Below are 11,115 nucleotides of genomic sequence, written 5' to 3'. Positions count from 1 at the left end.
GTCATGCATGACTTTAGAGGGAATTTATCTATCTATCTATCTGTCTGTCTGTCAGTCAGTCAGTCAGTCAAAAGGTCTCACATGTTTATTACTGAACCAACCTACTGGTGCAAAAGCATCATAACAGAGAAAAGCCATTTCCCTGATAAAACAGATCTACTGGTCAGGCAGTAGGGAGGCAATGCAATAAGAACACAGGACTTTCAGGCAGCATAAATGTGTGCCATCTCATGTGCGGTCCCTTACAGCCCCAGCGTCATTCTTCTCCAATGCTGCCTATTGGAGTTGTATCTGATTTTATTACCAGTTTTCATCCAAATCCACTGGGGAATGGGACGATTCTGCTGTTGTTTCTTGACCAGGAATCACTGGATCTTGGAAGTCTTGTGAGAAGACCTGGCAAGAAACAGCAGCACACACCGCAATGGCGGAGAAGAGGAGCTATTTTAGAGGGAATTTAGAGAAGTTTGCATTTTACTCTGATTTAAATGGGAAAACACGGAAGGGTTCAGAGCAAAAGAATGACAGTTCACGTGGAATGTCACTCCATCCTAACAGCAAGCAAAAACCTGAACAAACTGGTAAATCAACAACTTATCTTAGTTCTGTCAGGGATGTGAGGTCACAAGGCAAACTACTACCCCCCAAATTGGAGTTACAGGCAGATCAACACAGAGCAGCACAACTGAACAGAACAGAAACGCTCAAGCTGAAAGCTCTACAGGAACTAGTACTGGCGGGAAAATCTAGACTATAACTGATAAATTTCTAGAGAGTCAGTGTAGACAAGTCTGAGGATAAAAACCGCAGGATGGCACAGTCTTAGGGAGTAGGGAGGCAAACTTACATGAATTTTAGCTCCAGTAGCTCTACCAGGTATTAACAGGGAATATGGGAGAAAAAAAGTCCCTTCAGCCTTCTAACAGGGGGAGGGGAAAATAACCATTTTGAAATACATCAGAGCATTCTGTTCTTTGGAACATGGCCCGGTCTCAAGAGAAACTAATTTATCAGACCCTAACCTATTGTAGTTTTATCAGAACTTAATCTACTGAGGGGAAGGAAAATATCCAACTCCAGTCCCTCTAGCCATCCTGTCCCACTTAAAGGGAGTAGAGGACAAAGAAACACTTGTGAAGTTTACAACCCCAGGGCTGAGGTTTACTAACAGACTGAGACGCAATCCAGGACTGTAGAACAGACTATAGAACTCCTCCCCATACCTTACTATTACATTATTAAAGGCCTATTTATCATGTACCTTTTCCCCAGTACATCATTTCTGGCCCTCAACAACAAATTCCAATGCCTATGAAAATGCAAAACAAAACAAAACAAAACAAAACAACAGCAACAACAAAAGCCACTCAGAAATGGCATGAATGTTAGCCTCACCAGACCAGAAGATTAAAACCATGGTGATTAATACTAAGGTCTAAAAGTAGACAGCATATAAGAACTGCTGGGTAATGTAAGCATAAAGATGGAATTCTAATTAAAAATCAAAAAGAAATGCTAGGCATAAAAACATTCTGACAGGTATGAAGAACACACGTTATGGGCTCGTCAATAGACTGGACATGGCTGAGGAAAGGATCTCTGAGCTCGAAAATACGCCAAAAGAAACTTCCAAAACTGAAAATGAAAGAGAAAGAAACAAGACTGGGGGAAAAACAAACAAAAGCAAAAACAAACCATGACAGAATATCCAGGAACTGTGGGGCAACTACAAAAGGCATAACACATAGATAATGAGAATACCAGAAGGAGAAGAGAGAAAGAAATAGAAGAAATATTTGAAGCAATAATGGCTGAGCATTTCCCCCAAATTAACGCCATGCACTAAGCCACAAATCTAGAAATCTCAGATAATACCAAGCAGGACAAATAGCAAAATTAAACTACACACCTAGGCCTGTTGTATTCAAACTGTGGGAAATGAAAGAACAGAAGAAATCTTGAAAGAAACCAGGGTATGTGTGGGGGGGAGGGCACCTTATATACAGAGAGGAGCAAATATAAAAATTATACCTGACTTCTCAGAAAAGGAATAGGAAGAAAGGTTTAGATGAGGTCAGAATTTTAATTTCAGGTTTATTAGGTTTAATATGTCTGTTAAACTCCAAGCAGAGATGTTAAATAGCACAAATAGCTATCTGTAGATTAGGAGAGAGGTCTGGGCTTGAAATATGCATTTAGGCATCAATGTCATGTGGACATTTAAAGCCATTAGAGTGGATGAGATCACCAAGGTAGTGTTGATAAAAAAAAAAAAAAAAACAAACAACAAAACAGAAAGCTGATCTCTGGGGCAATCCAACATGAAGAGTTCTTAGTAAAGATAAGCAGCTAAGGAGTGTAAAGAGTGACCTATGAAGCAGAAAGAAAATCAAGAGGCTTCCTGTATTAAAAACAATTTAAATAGAGTTTACAGGGAAGAGGGGCACAGTTGCTAACATGTGGCTAATAAGGTAATTAAGGTAGGAACTGAGAATTGACCATTGGATTTAACAAGATGAAAGTTATTGCTGATCTCATAGAGAGAAGTTTGATGGAACGATGCAGAATAATTCTAACTGGATTGAGATTAAAAGAGAATATATATATATATATATATATATATATATATATATATATATATATATATATATGGAGAGAGAGAATATAAATAATTTACCCAAGGAATTTTGCTGCCAAGGAGAACAAAGTACTTTAGTGGTAACTGATGGGTAAGTAGAGTCAGGATTTTTTTTTTTAATGTGGGATAAATATTAGCATTCTAAGAAAAGGTAAAAAAAATTGATAATATGGGAGATTACGGAAATGATGGTCAGAGGAGATATATGTAAATTAACCCAGCTGTTCTAAGACCTACATCTAAACCCTCCATTGCTTAACACAGTAGGAGTTTGTTACTCACTCAAAAGTTTCATGAGGGTCTCCAGTAGGTTGTTTTCTATGTAAAGTTTTCAAGGGACAAAGTCTTCTTCAATACTGAGCTTCAATCTGTCCCCTAAGACCTGAGAGTTCCTTTTTTGCCCCCTTGACTAGTTATTGGAAGGACAGCATGGAGAAGACACATTTTTTTTCTTAATTACTTGCCCAGAGTGACACATATTTCTTTCACTCACATACGATTAGTAAGAATAATATCCTTTATCTAGGTACAAGGGGAACTGAAAAGTGCAACCCCAGGATGAGTAAGTTTCTAATTATCAAAATTGTTTACTGTAGAAAGAAAGCATGTATCTTTTGTGATCTGTCAGCCCTCTGTCCCATAAGATGGAATCTAGTGTTGAAATGGAGGGATTGGCTTTACATAGGGGAAAGTTATCATCACAGAATAAAAATGGGAGACTTTGGGGGCACCTGGGTGGCTCAGTTGGTTAAGCATCCAACTTCGGCTCAAGTCATGATCTCACAATTTATGAGTTAGAGCCCCACATCGGGCTTTCTGCTGTCAGCACTTAACCCACTTCAGAGCCTGCTTTGGATCCTCTGTCACCCTCTCTCTTTCTGCCCCTTCCCTGCTTGTTCTCTCTCTCCCTCTCTCTCTCTCTCTCTCTCAAAATCAATAAATAAACTTTAAAAAAAAGGAGACTGTGGTATATAGGTTTTCAGAAATGGGAAGTGAATGGACTAGACCATATCATATGATTGCCTGGTAAGATTAATGGCCCATTTGAATTTCATGTAAATTTATAATAAGAACAATTAACAAGGTTATATGTTCTATCAAGCCACATTCATCTATAGAGATGTATGTCAGGGAATCAGTGATGAGTTGAAATTAACTAGACTTAAGCAAATGTGATAAAACATGAAAGGTGTAAAGGAACAAAGGGTATGTGCAAAGCATGATTGTAATGATTGGCCATAAAATTTTATTTCATTTTATTTTTTAAAAGTTTATTTATTTATTTATTTATTTATTGAGCACAAGCAGGGGAGGAGGAGGAGGAGGAGGAGAGAGAGAGAGAGAGAGAGAGAGAGAGAATATCCCAAACTGGCTCTGTGCTGTCAGTGCAGAGCCCAACTCAGGGCTCTATCTCATGAACCATGAGATCATGACCTGAGCTGAAATCAAGAGTCAGATGCTTAACTGACTGAGCCACCTAGGTGCCCTTTGAGATAATTCTTTTTAAGTTTATTTATTTATTTTGAGAGAGAGAGAGAGAGAGTAATTAAGCAGGGGAGAAACAGAGAGAGAGGGAGACAGAGAAAAACCCAAGCAGGCTCCACACCATTAGCACCGAGCCCAACGTGGGGCTCGAACTCAGGAACCATGAGATCATGAATGGAACTGAAACTAAGAGTTGGGTGCTTAACCTACTGAGCCACCCAGGTGCCCCATTGACCATAAAATTTTAAACGGAAGAAAGAGGACATTACGAGGATGAGGGACAGTGAAAAATTGATAGGATTAATGGATCAGAGGGTGGAAAATGTACATTCAGAGCCCTAGGAAGGGAAAAAAAAAAGCAACCAAAAAACAAAAAAAGCAAAGCAAAGCAGTGGTCACAGAACGAGCTGTACAAAATTGATGTTTCAAAGAGAGTGCAATTATTAGTAACAGGTATATCTACAGAGTAAGTGGCTGAGGTAGGGTGGAGGACAAGATTATTGGATGCAGATAATTTTAAGGAAGTTAAGGCCAGATGGGTAGAGCATTATCTACAATTTAATTGAAATCACCAAGAGTTAGGATAGAGGTAATTGAAGAGGGACAGCTAGAAAATGACTCATGGAGAAATGAGTAGGAATGATCCAGCGTTTGGGAGATAACAGCTACAATTGCAGGATATGAGGTTATAAAATCGAATAGTATGAAATACAAAGCTTGGGGGTTTTAGTGGAATTGAAGGAAAATGCCCTGAAACATGAGAAGAAAACTCAAAGACATCTACCTCATTACCATTTCTAGTGGTACAAGGTCTATAAGAGGGAAAAATAATTTTATAGGCTACAGAAGAAAGCATACACGGAAAAACTCATCATAATTTAGGAACTGGGGTCAAAAATTAATGACCTATATAGGAGGATTATATTTTTGCAAGATAAAGAAAGTTACAAAGAAGTTGTTTTAATTGAACCATGCTGTTATAAGAAACACAAAGGCAAAGACAATGGGATGTACATAATGTGTAATTGACCATAAACTGAACTGAATAGTCCCAAATCATCATAAGGCAGTGTCACTTACTTACTAGCCCTCCTCCCCATTTTCACCAGGAAAATAAAACTTCTTCCAAAATAGAACTTAAGCCATCCTTTTTGGGGGGCGGGTGGGGAGCAGGGACTATGGGCTTATACAAAGGCTGAAAGTCAGTGATCAACTGACTTTCAAACTGGCGTTGTGGCACAATTTTCTTTGCAACGTTTAATGTATTTCATTCTGATTGTGCATATCAAGGAAGGATTCTTGGAAGAGGAACACGTAAATTTCATTCTTTAACATGAAAAGTTTGTTTTGTTTCATTTTTTTAAGTTTTAACTTTTATTTAAATTCCAGTTAGTTAATATACAGTGTAATATTAGTTTCAGGACTACAACACCTGGTACTTCTCACAAGTGTGCTCCTTAATCCCCATCACCTATCTAACCCATCTCCCACCCACCTTTCCTCTGGTAACCATCAGTTTGTTCTCTATAGTTAAGGGTCTGTTTCTTGTTTTGTCTTTCTGTCTCTTTTTTAAATCTTTTTTCCTTTGTTCTGTTTCTTAAATTCCACATATGAGTGAAATCATATGGTATTTGTCTTTCTCTGAGTTATTTCCCTTAGAATAATTTATTTCACTTAGCTCCATCCATGTCATTGCAAATGGCAAGATGTTTTGTTTCATTTTTTGAGAATGGACAAAAAAATATTTTGACTGATATCTCCATATGTTAGGTGACAAATCAGAGCTATAATCCTCAAATAATTCCTAGCTTACAAGTAATTTGTCCCCACTCACTCTTGACTGAGAATGTCATTATTTTCTATATATGTCCACCTACATATATTTTTGGAGGAAGGAAAAGCTGTAATATTTCATTTCTCTTTTAAATAAAAAATTAAGTCAAATTATAACATACATGCCAAAAAGAATGCCACATCATAACTGAACAGTTTGAAGAGTGAATACATCCTTGTATCCACCATCTAGACAAATAAACCAAAAATTATTAGCACCCTAGAAACTTTCCTTGAGTTCTATACCAGTCATTACTATTTCTCCTTAAAGGCAGACACTGTTTTGACTTCTTTCCCCAACATTAGACTTTTGAACTTTGTATAGAGTTATACAATACAAATAGGCAGAATTCTAAGATGGCTCTCAAGATTCCCTCTCCCTGATATATATGACCTGTATATCCCCTCCTTCTGGGTATAGGAAGAACTTGTGAATATAATGGGACATCCTTCCTGAGGTTAAGTTACTAATTAGTTGACTTTGAGTTATGCAAATGAGAGATTAGCTTTGGTGAGCCTGACTTAACCAAGTGAGCCCTTCAGAGTAATGGGACCCTTCCTGAGAGAGTTTCAAAGTCATATATGTTCTCCTACTTGAAGAAATAACCTGTCATCTTATGAGAGTTTCAAAGCCATATATGTTCTCCTACTTGAAGAAATAACCTGTCATCTTGGACCTGAGAATGACTTCCAGGACCTAAGAGCACACTGTGGCCAGCTACCAGCAAGGAAACATAGACCTCAATCCTGCAATTGCAAGGAACTGAATTCTGCTAACAGCTTCAATGAGTTTTGAAGATGACCCCAAGCCTCAGATGAGACTGCAATGCCAACAGACACCTTGATCAAACCTAGTGAGACCATGAGCAGAGGAAATAGCTACCCATTCCTGGAATCCTGACCCATGGAAACCATGAGATAATTAACATACATTATTTAAGCCGCTAAATTTGTGTTAAATTGTTACACAGCAATAGAAAACTAAAAAAAAAAGAAAAAAAAAGAATATTCCTTGTTGTTGCATGGAGTAATAGTTTATTCATTTTTAATTCTCTGTACTATGCCACTGTATGATATAAAAATACTTCAGATTATTCACTCTATTATTCCAAGCTTTTGGCCATTACAGATAGTTACATGATGAACATTCTTGCTGTGTTTTCTGTGCACATGCTCTATTGAGTAGGACTGGAATTGTGACTCTAGAGCATGTATCTGCTCAGCTCTAACAGACACAAACAGTTTTCCAAAACAGTTGTATCAACTTAGAATCCCAAAAACAGAATGAAAAGTTTCACTCCCTCCATATGCTTACCACTAATTGACATGGATCTTGTAATTTTGTTTGTTTGCTTGGTTTTTTAGAGTTTAAATATCCTGGTGGGTGTGCAGAAGGATCTGATAGCAATTGCTACTCCCCACATTGTGAACCATCTTCCCCTTAGTCTTCTGTTTGGGTCTGTGGACTGACTCGTAAATTGTATTCAAATCATGCTGCTGTTTTTAAGTGAGCTGGCTAGAAGTAAGGATTTGACTTATGTGGCAAAGGATGGGAAGATTATCCCTTTAAAATCAGCAGGCAGCTATAATTATAATTCTATGAAAAAGGCAAGATGTTCCTTTAATCAGTTAGACTCCTTCTTTTTACCTCTGACCACTTCTCCAGAGGTGCTCCTGAGCCCCACGGTTCACCCTTAGTTTCAACTCCTACACAGTGTAAGCACAGCTGTTATGCACAGACATTACCAGAAATTTTAGCTCGTCTTAATATAAACTTATCAGAATTCCAGTAGTAAATGAAATAAAATTTTTGCTATTATATCCTTTGAACATTTTATCTTTTGTGACAGTTGATTCCAATAGAAAAAAAGTACAAAAACCATGAACCCTAAAAGAATGTAGTATTCTAACCTTTATTTAATTAATAGTAGAATCACTATAATATATTAATAAAGTAATGCTTTCTCTCAGAAGACATATTCATTTTTAAAGATCTTTTTCCTGGATTGTTCTTATTTACCTTTTGATTGCAAGGGTATATCTAACATAAATTATGAGAAAGAATTATACAAACTGCATAATTTCCCTGATGTGCTCACTCTGGATCTCATCACCCTACATGTATGCCTTGTTTTAAGCAGATTCCATGTATAATAAATTCTATGATTTAAAATTTTTTTAATGTTTATTTTTGAGACAGAGAGAGAGACAGAGTATGAGTGGGGGAGGGGCAGAGAGAAAGGGAGACACAGAATCCAAAGCAGGCTCCAGGCTCTGAGCTGTCAGCACAAAGCCCGATGCAGGGCTTGAACTTGTCAACCTCGAGATCATGACCTGAGCTAAAGTCAGATGCTCAACCGACTGAGCCACCCAGACGTCCCATAAATTCTCTGATTTAAAAAAAAAAAAAAAAAGACTTACCTGGGAGTCCCTTACATAGTAAGCTGTCCAAAGTTTTAAAAATTATTACATTTATATAATACTAATTAACACTTTTTTTAGGCACAGCTAGAGTATAAAGAAACATACACTTGTCATGTGCAAGTAGAAACAAATCAGAAGATTTTATTTCCATGAAGCATTTCAAGCCTATAAGAGTATAATATAGCATAATAAATAGCAGCACATCCATCATTCAAATTTACAAATGTTAACATTGTGTCATATTTGAGTCAGAAATATTTACCCAGTAAATAAAAATTACAGATGTTTATATACTCCTCTCCATCCCTAAGAGAGACCCTGTGCCTGAACTAGTTGTATCTCATTCCTGTGATTTTTTAAAATCCTGGATGCAACTTCAAAGTCATCTATTTCATGATAATTACCTTAGATAATAATAATAATAACAATAGTAATAATAATAATAAAACTAAAATTAATGGGGACGGGCAGGATGGAAGCTGAAATGACCTCCAGAAATCCCTGAGAATTGGTAAGTCACCTGACTGGAAGTCTGTCAGGGAGATAAACAAAGAAAAGCGGGATCTTCACCCAGCTCTACCATAAACCAACCAGCTGTGGGAAGACACAACACAAGTAGCCTGCCTATTTGTGGAGCAGTTGTCCAGAAGTGCTTATTGTTTATTTATCTGTTTGGGTTTGGGGGGAGCACATTTGACACATAATGTTACATTGGTTTCAGGTATACAACTTGGTGATTTCACAAGTACAGCTACCATCTGTCCTGTTACATAGCCATTACAGTACCATTGGCTGTATTCCTTATGCTCTTTTTGTTCACATGACTCACTCATTCCGGAACTGGAAGCCTCTACCTCCTTCTCCCCTTCACCCATTTTGCCAGGCTACTTATTCCCCTTCCCCATGACAACCATCAGTTTGTTCTCTGTATTTATAGGTCTGAATCTGCTTTCAGTTTGTTTATATGCTCGGGGTTTATATTTTGCTTTTTAAAAAGATTCCACTTATAAGTGGAAACATATCATATTTGTCTTTATCAGTCTGACTTGTTTCATTTCACATAATATCCCCCAGGTCCATCCATGATCCATGCTGTTGCAAATGACACAATCCCACCCTTTTCCATGGCTAAGTTATATTCCAGTGTGTGTGTGTGTGTGTGTGTGTGTGTGTGTGTGTGCATGTGTGTGTGTGTGTGTGTGTGTGTGTGTACATCTTTATTATATTTGTCTGTTGATGGAAACTTACGTTGCTTTCCTATCTTGGCTATTGTAAATAATGCTACAATAAACATAGGGGGACATGTATCATTCCAAATTAGTGTCTCCAGAAGTGTTTTTTTGCTACAGAATTTTTTAATTCCAATGTAGTTAACTACTACAATTACAATTACTACTATAACTAATATTATATTAGTTTGGGGTGTACAATATAGTGGTCCAACAATTTCATACATCACCCAAGTGCACTCCTGAATCCCCATCACCTATTTCACCCATCTACTGCAATACTTAATACTACAATAGTATTTTAGGAGTTAAATTGTAAATGCCTGTAAATTGAGCCCTTTTCTTTTGTGTACCACAATTCCTAAGACTCCCTTTGTCTTACACCAACCCACTTTATTATTTGAGCTTAATTCCTCCTAGTTAAGCCATTTTAGTTAGGTTTATGCTAACCAAACTATTTACATTCTGTGGGCCTTTGTAAGTTGAATCCAGTGTGTTCCTTGGTCACAGTATCTTGAGAACTATATACAGAGGGTCTGCCTTCTTTACCACCATATCTCCAGTTCTCAGAGTAGTCTTTGACATGGGTAAATCAATAAATGATGAAAGAAAATGATCTATTTCCCCCCAAAAAATCTCAATCCAAGGAAATAAAATTTAACATGCTAAATTACTTGCATTCCTTGAATAGGCTATTCTATTACTTGATAAATAATTGGTTTGAAAACCAATAACCCTTGGGATGACAATAGTCTTTAGCCCTTTGGAAAATTATGACTAAATCTTTACATATGCACATAGTTGATTGTGTCTTCAGAAGCCTCTAGTTACATGTACAAAACAAGTAAATAGAAATTACTTATTATGCCCATTTTTGTAAGCTATATAATGAGTACATTTGAGCAATATTTCTAGCATAAAGCATAGTAGCTGTCTTTATAGAGTTAAACATTTCAGAGAACTTTATAATAAGTGGAAATATTTTCAAATGAAAATAAATGTTATCAAATTCAGTCTTTGATGAGACATGATGAGTCCATAACATTTATTATTATTGAACTTATTTTTGTTCCCTTCCAAATCTGTCATTAAACCCTAGAAGAAACATTTTATTCCTAGCAGCTTCAGATAATAAACTTCTGCCTTTGTATTTTCCCACCCAAACTCCAAGATTTTCTTATACTCTAGGCATTTCCAAGCATTTCCTTCTCCTATGGCAGTAATTCTCAAACTTCAGGGTATAATTAACTAAAAGGCAGACTAAAACACAGATTACAGGACCGTAGCCTGAGAGTTTCTGATTCAGTAGGTCTGGTGTGTAGCCCAAGGCAATAGAGACTGACTCAATTTTTAATATCCATTTCTGAACAGCTTTCAAACCCCATCAGTCCTTTTACTCCTTCTGCCCTCCATCTGGACAAGCTGTTGAATGTTCAGAAAGTCTATGTGTTCCCTCTTTGGTACTGGTGGGAAGTGCAATGAAGCAACACCAGTTGCAATCTCACC

At 37.1% G+C, this 11,115-nt stretch overlaps 1 pseudogene; it reads right to left on the bottom strand.

Annotated features, from left to right (window-relative positions):
• Positions 1–232: 232 nt before the first annotated feature.
• Positions 233–9,255, bottom strand: LOC132670912 (large ribosomal subunit protein eL39 pseudogene; annotated as a pseudogene).
• Positions 9,256–11,115: the final 1,860 nt, after the last annotated feature.

The sequence above is a fragment of the Panthera onca genome, chromosome C1, assembly GCF_046562875.1.
Source record: "Panthera onca isolate mPanOnc1 chromosome C1, mPanOnc1 haplotype 2, whole genome shotgun sequence".
Lineage (NCBI taxonomy): Eukaryota > Metazoa > Chordata > Mammalia > Carnivora > Felidae > Panthera > Panthera onca.
Note: the sequence above shows the minus strand (reverse complement) of the source record. Positions and strands in the feature narration are given on the sequence as shown.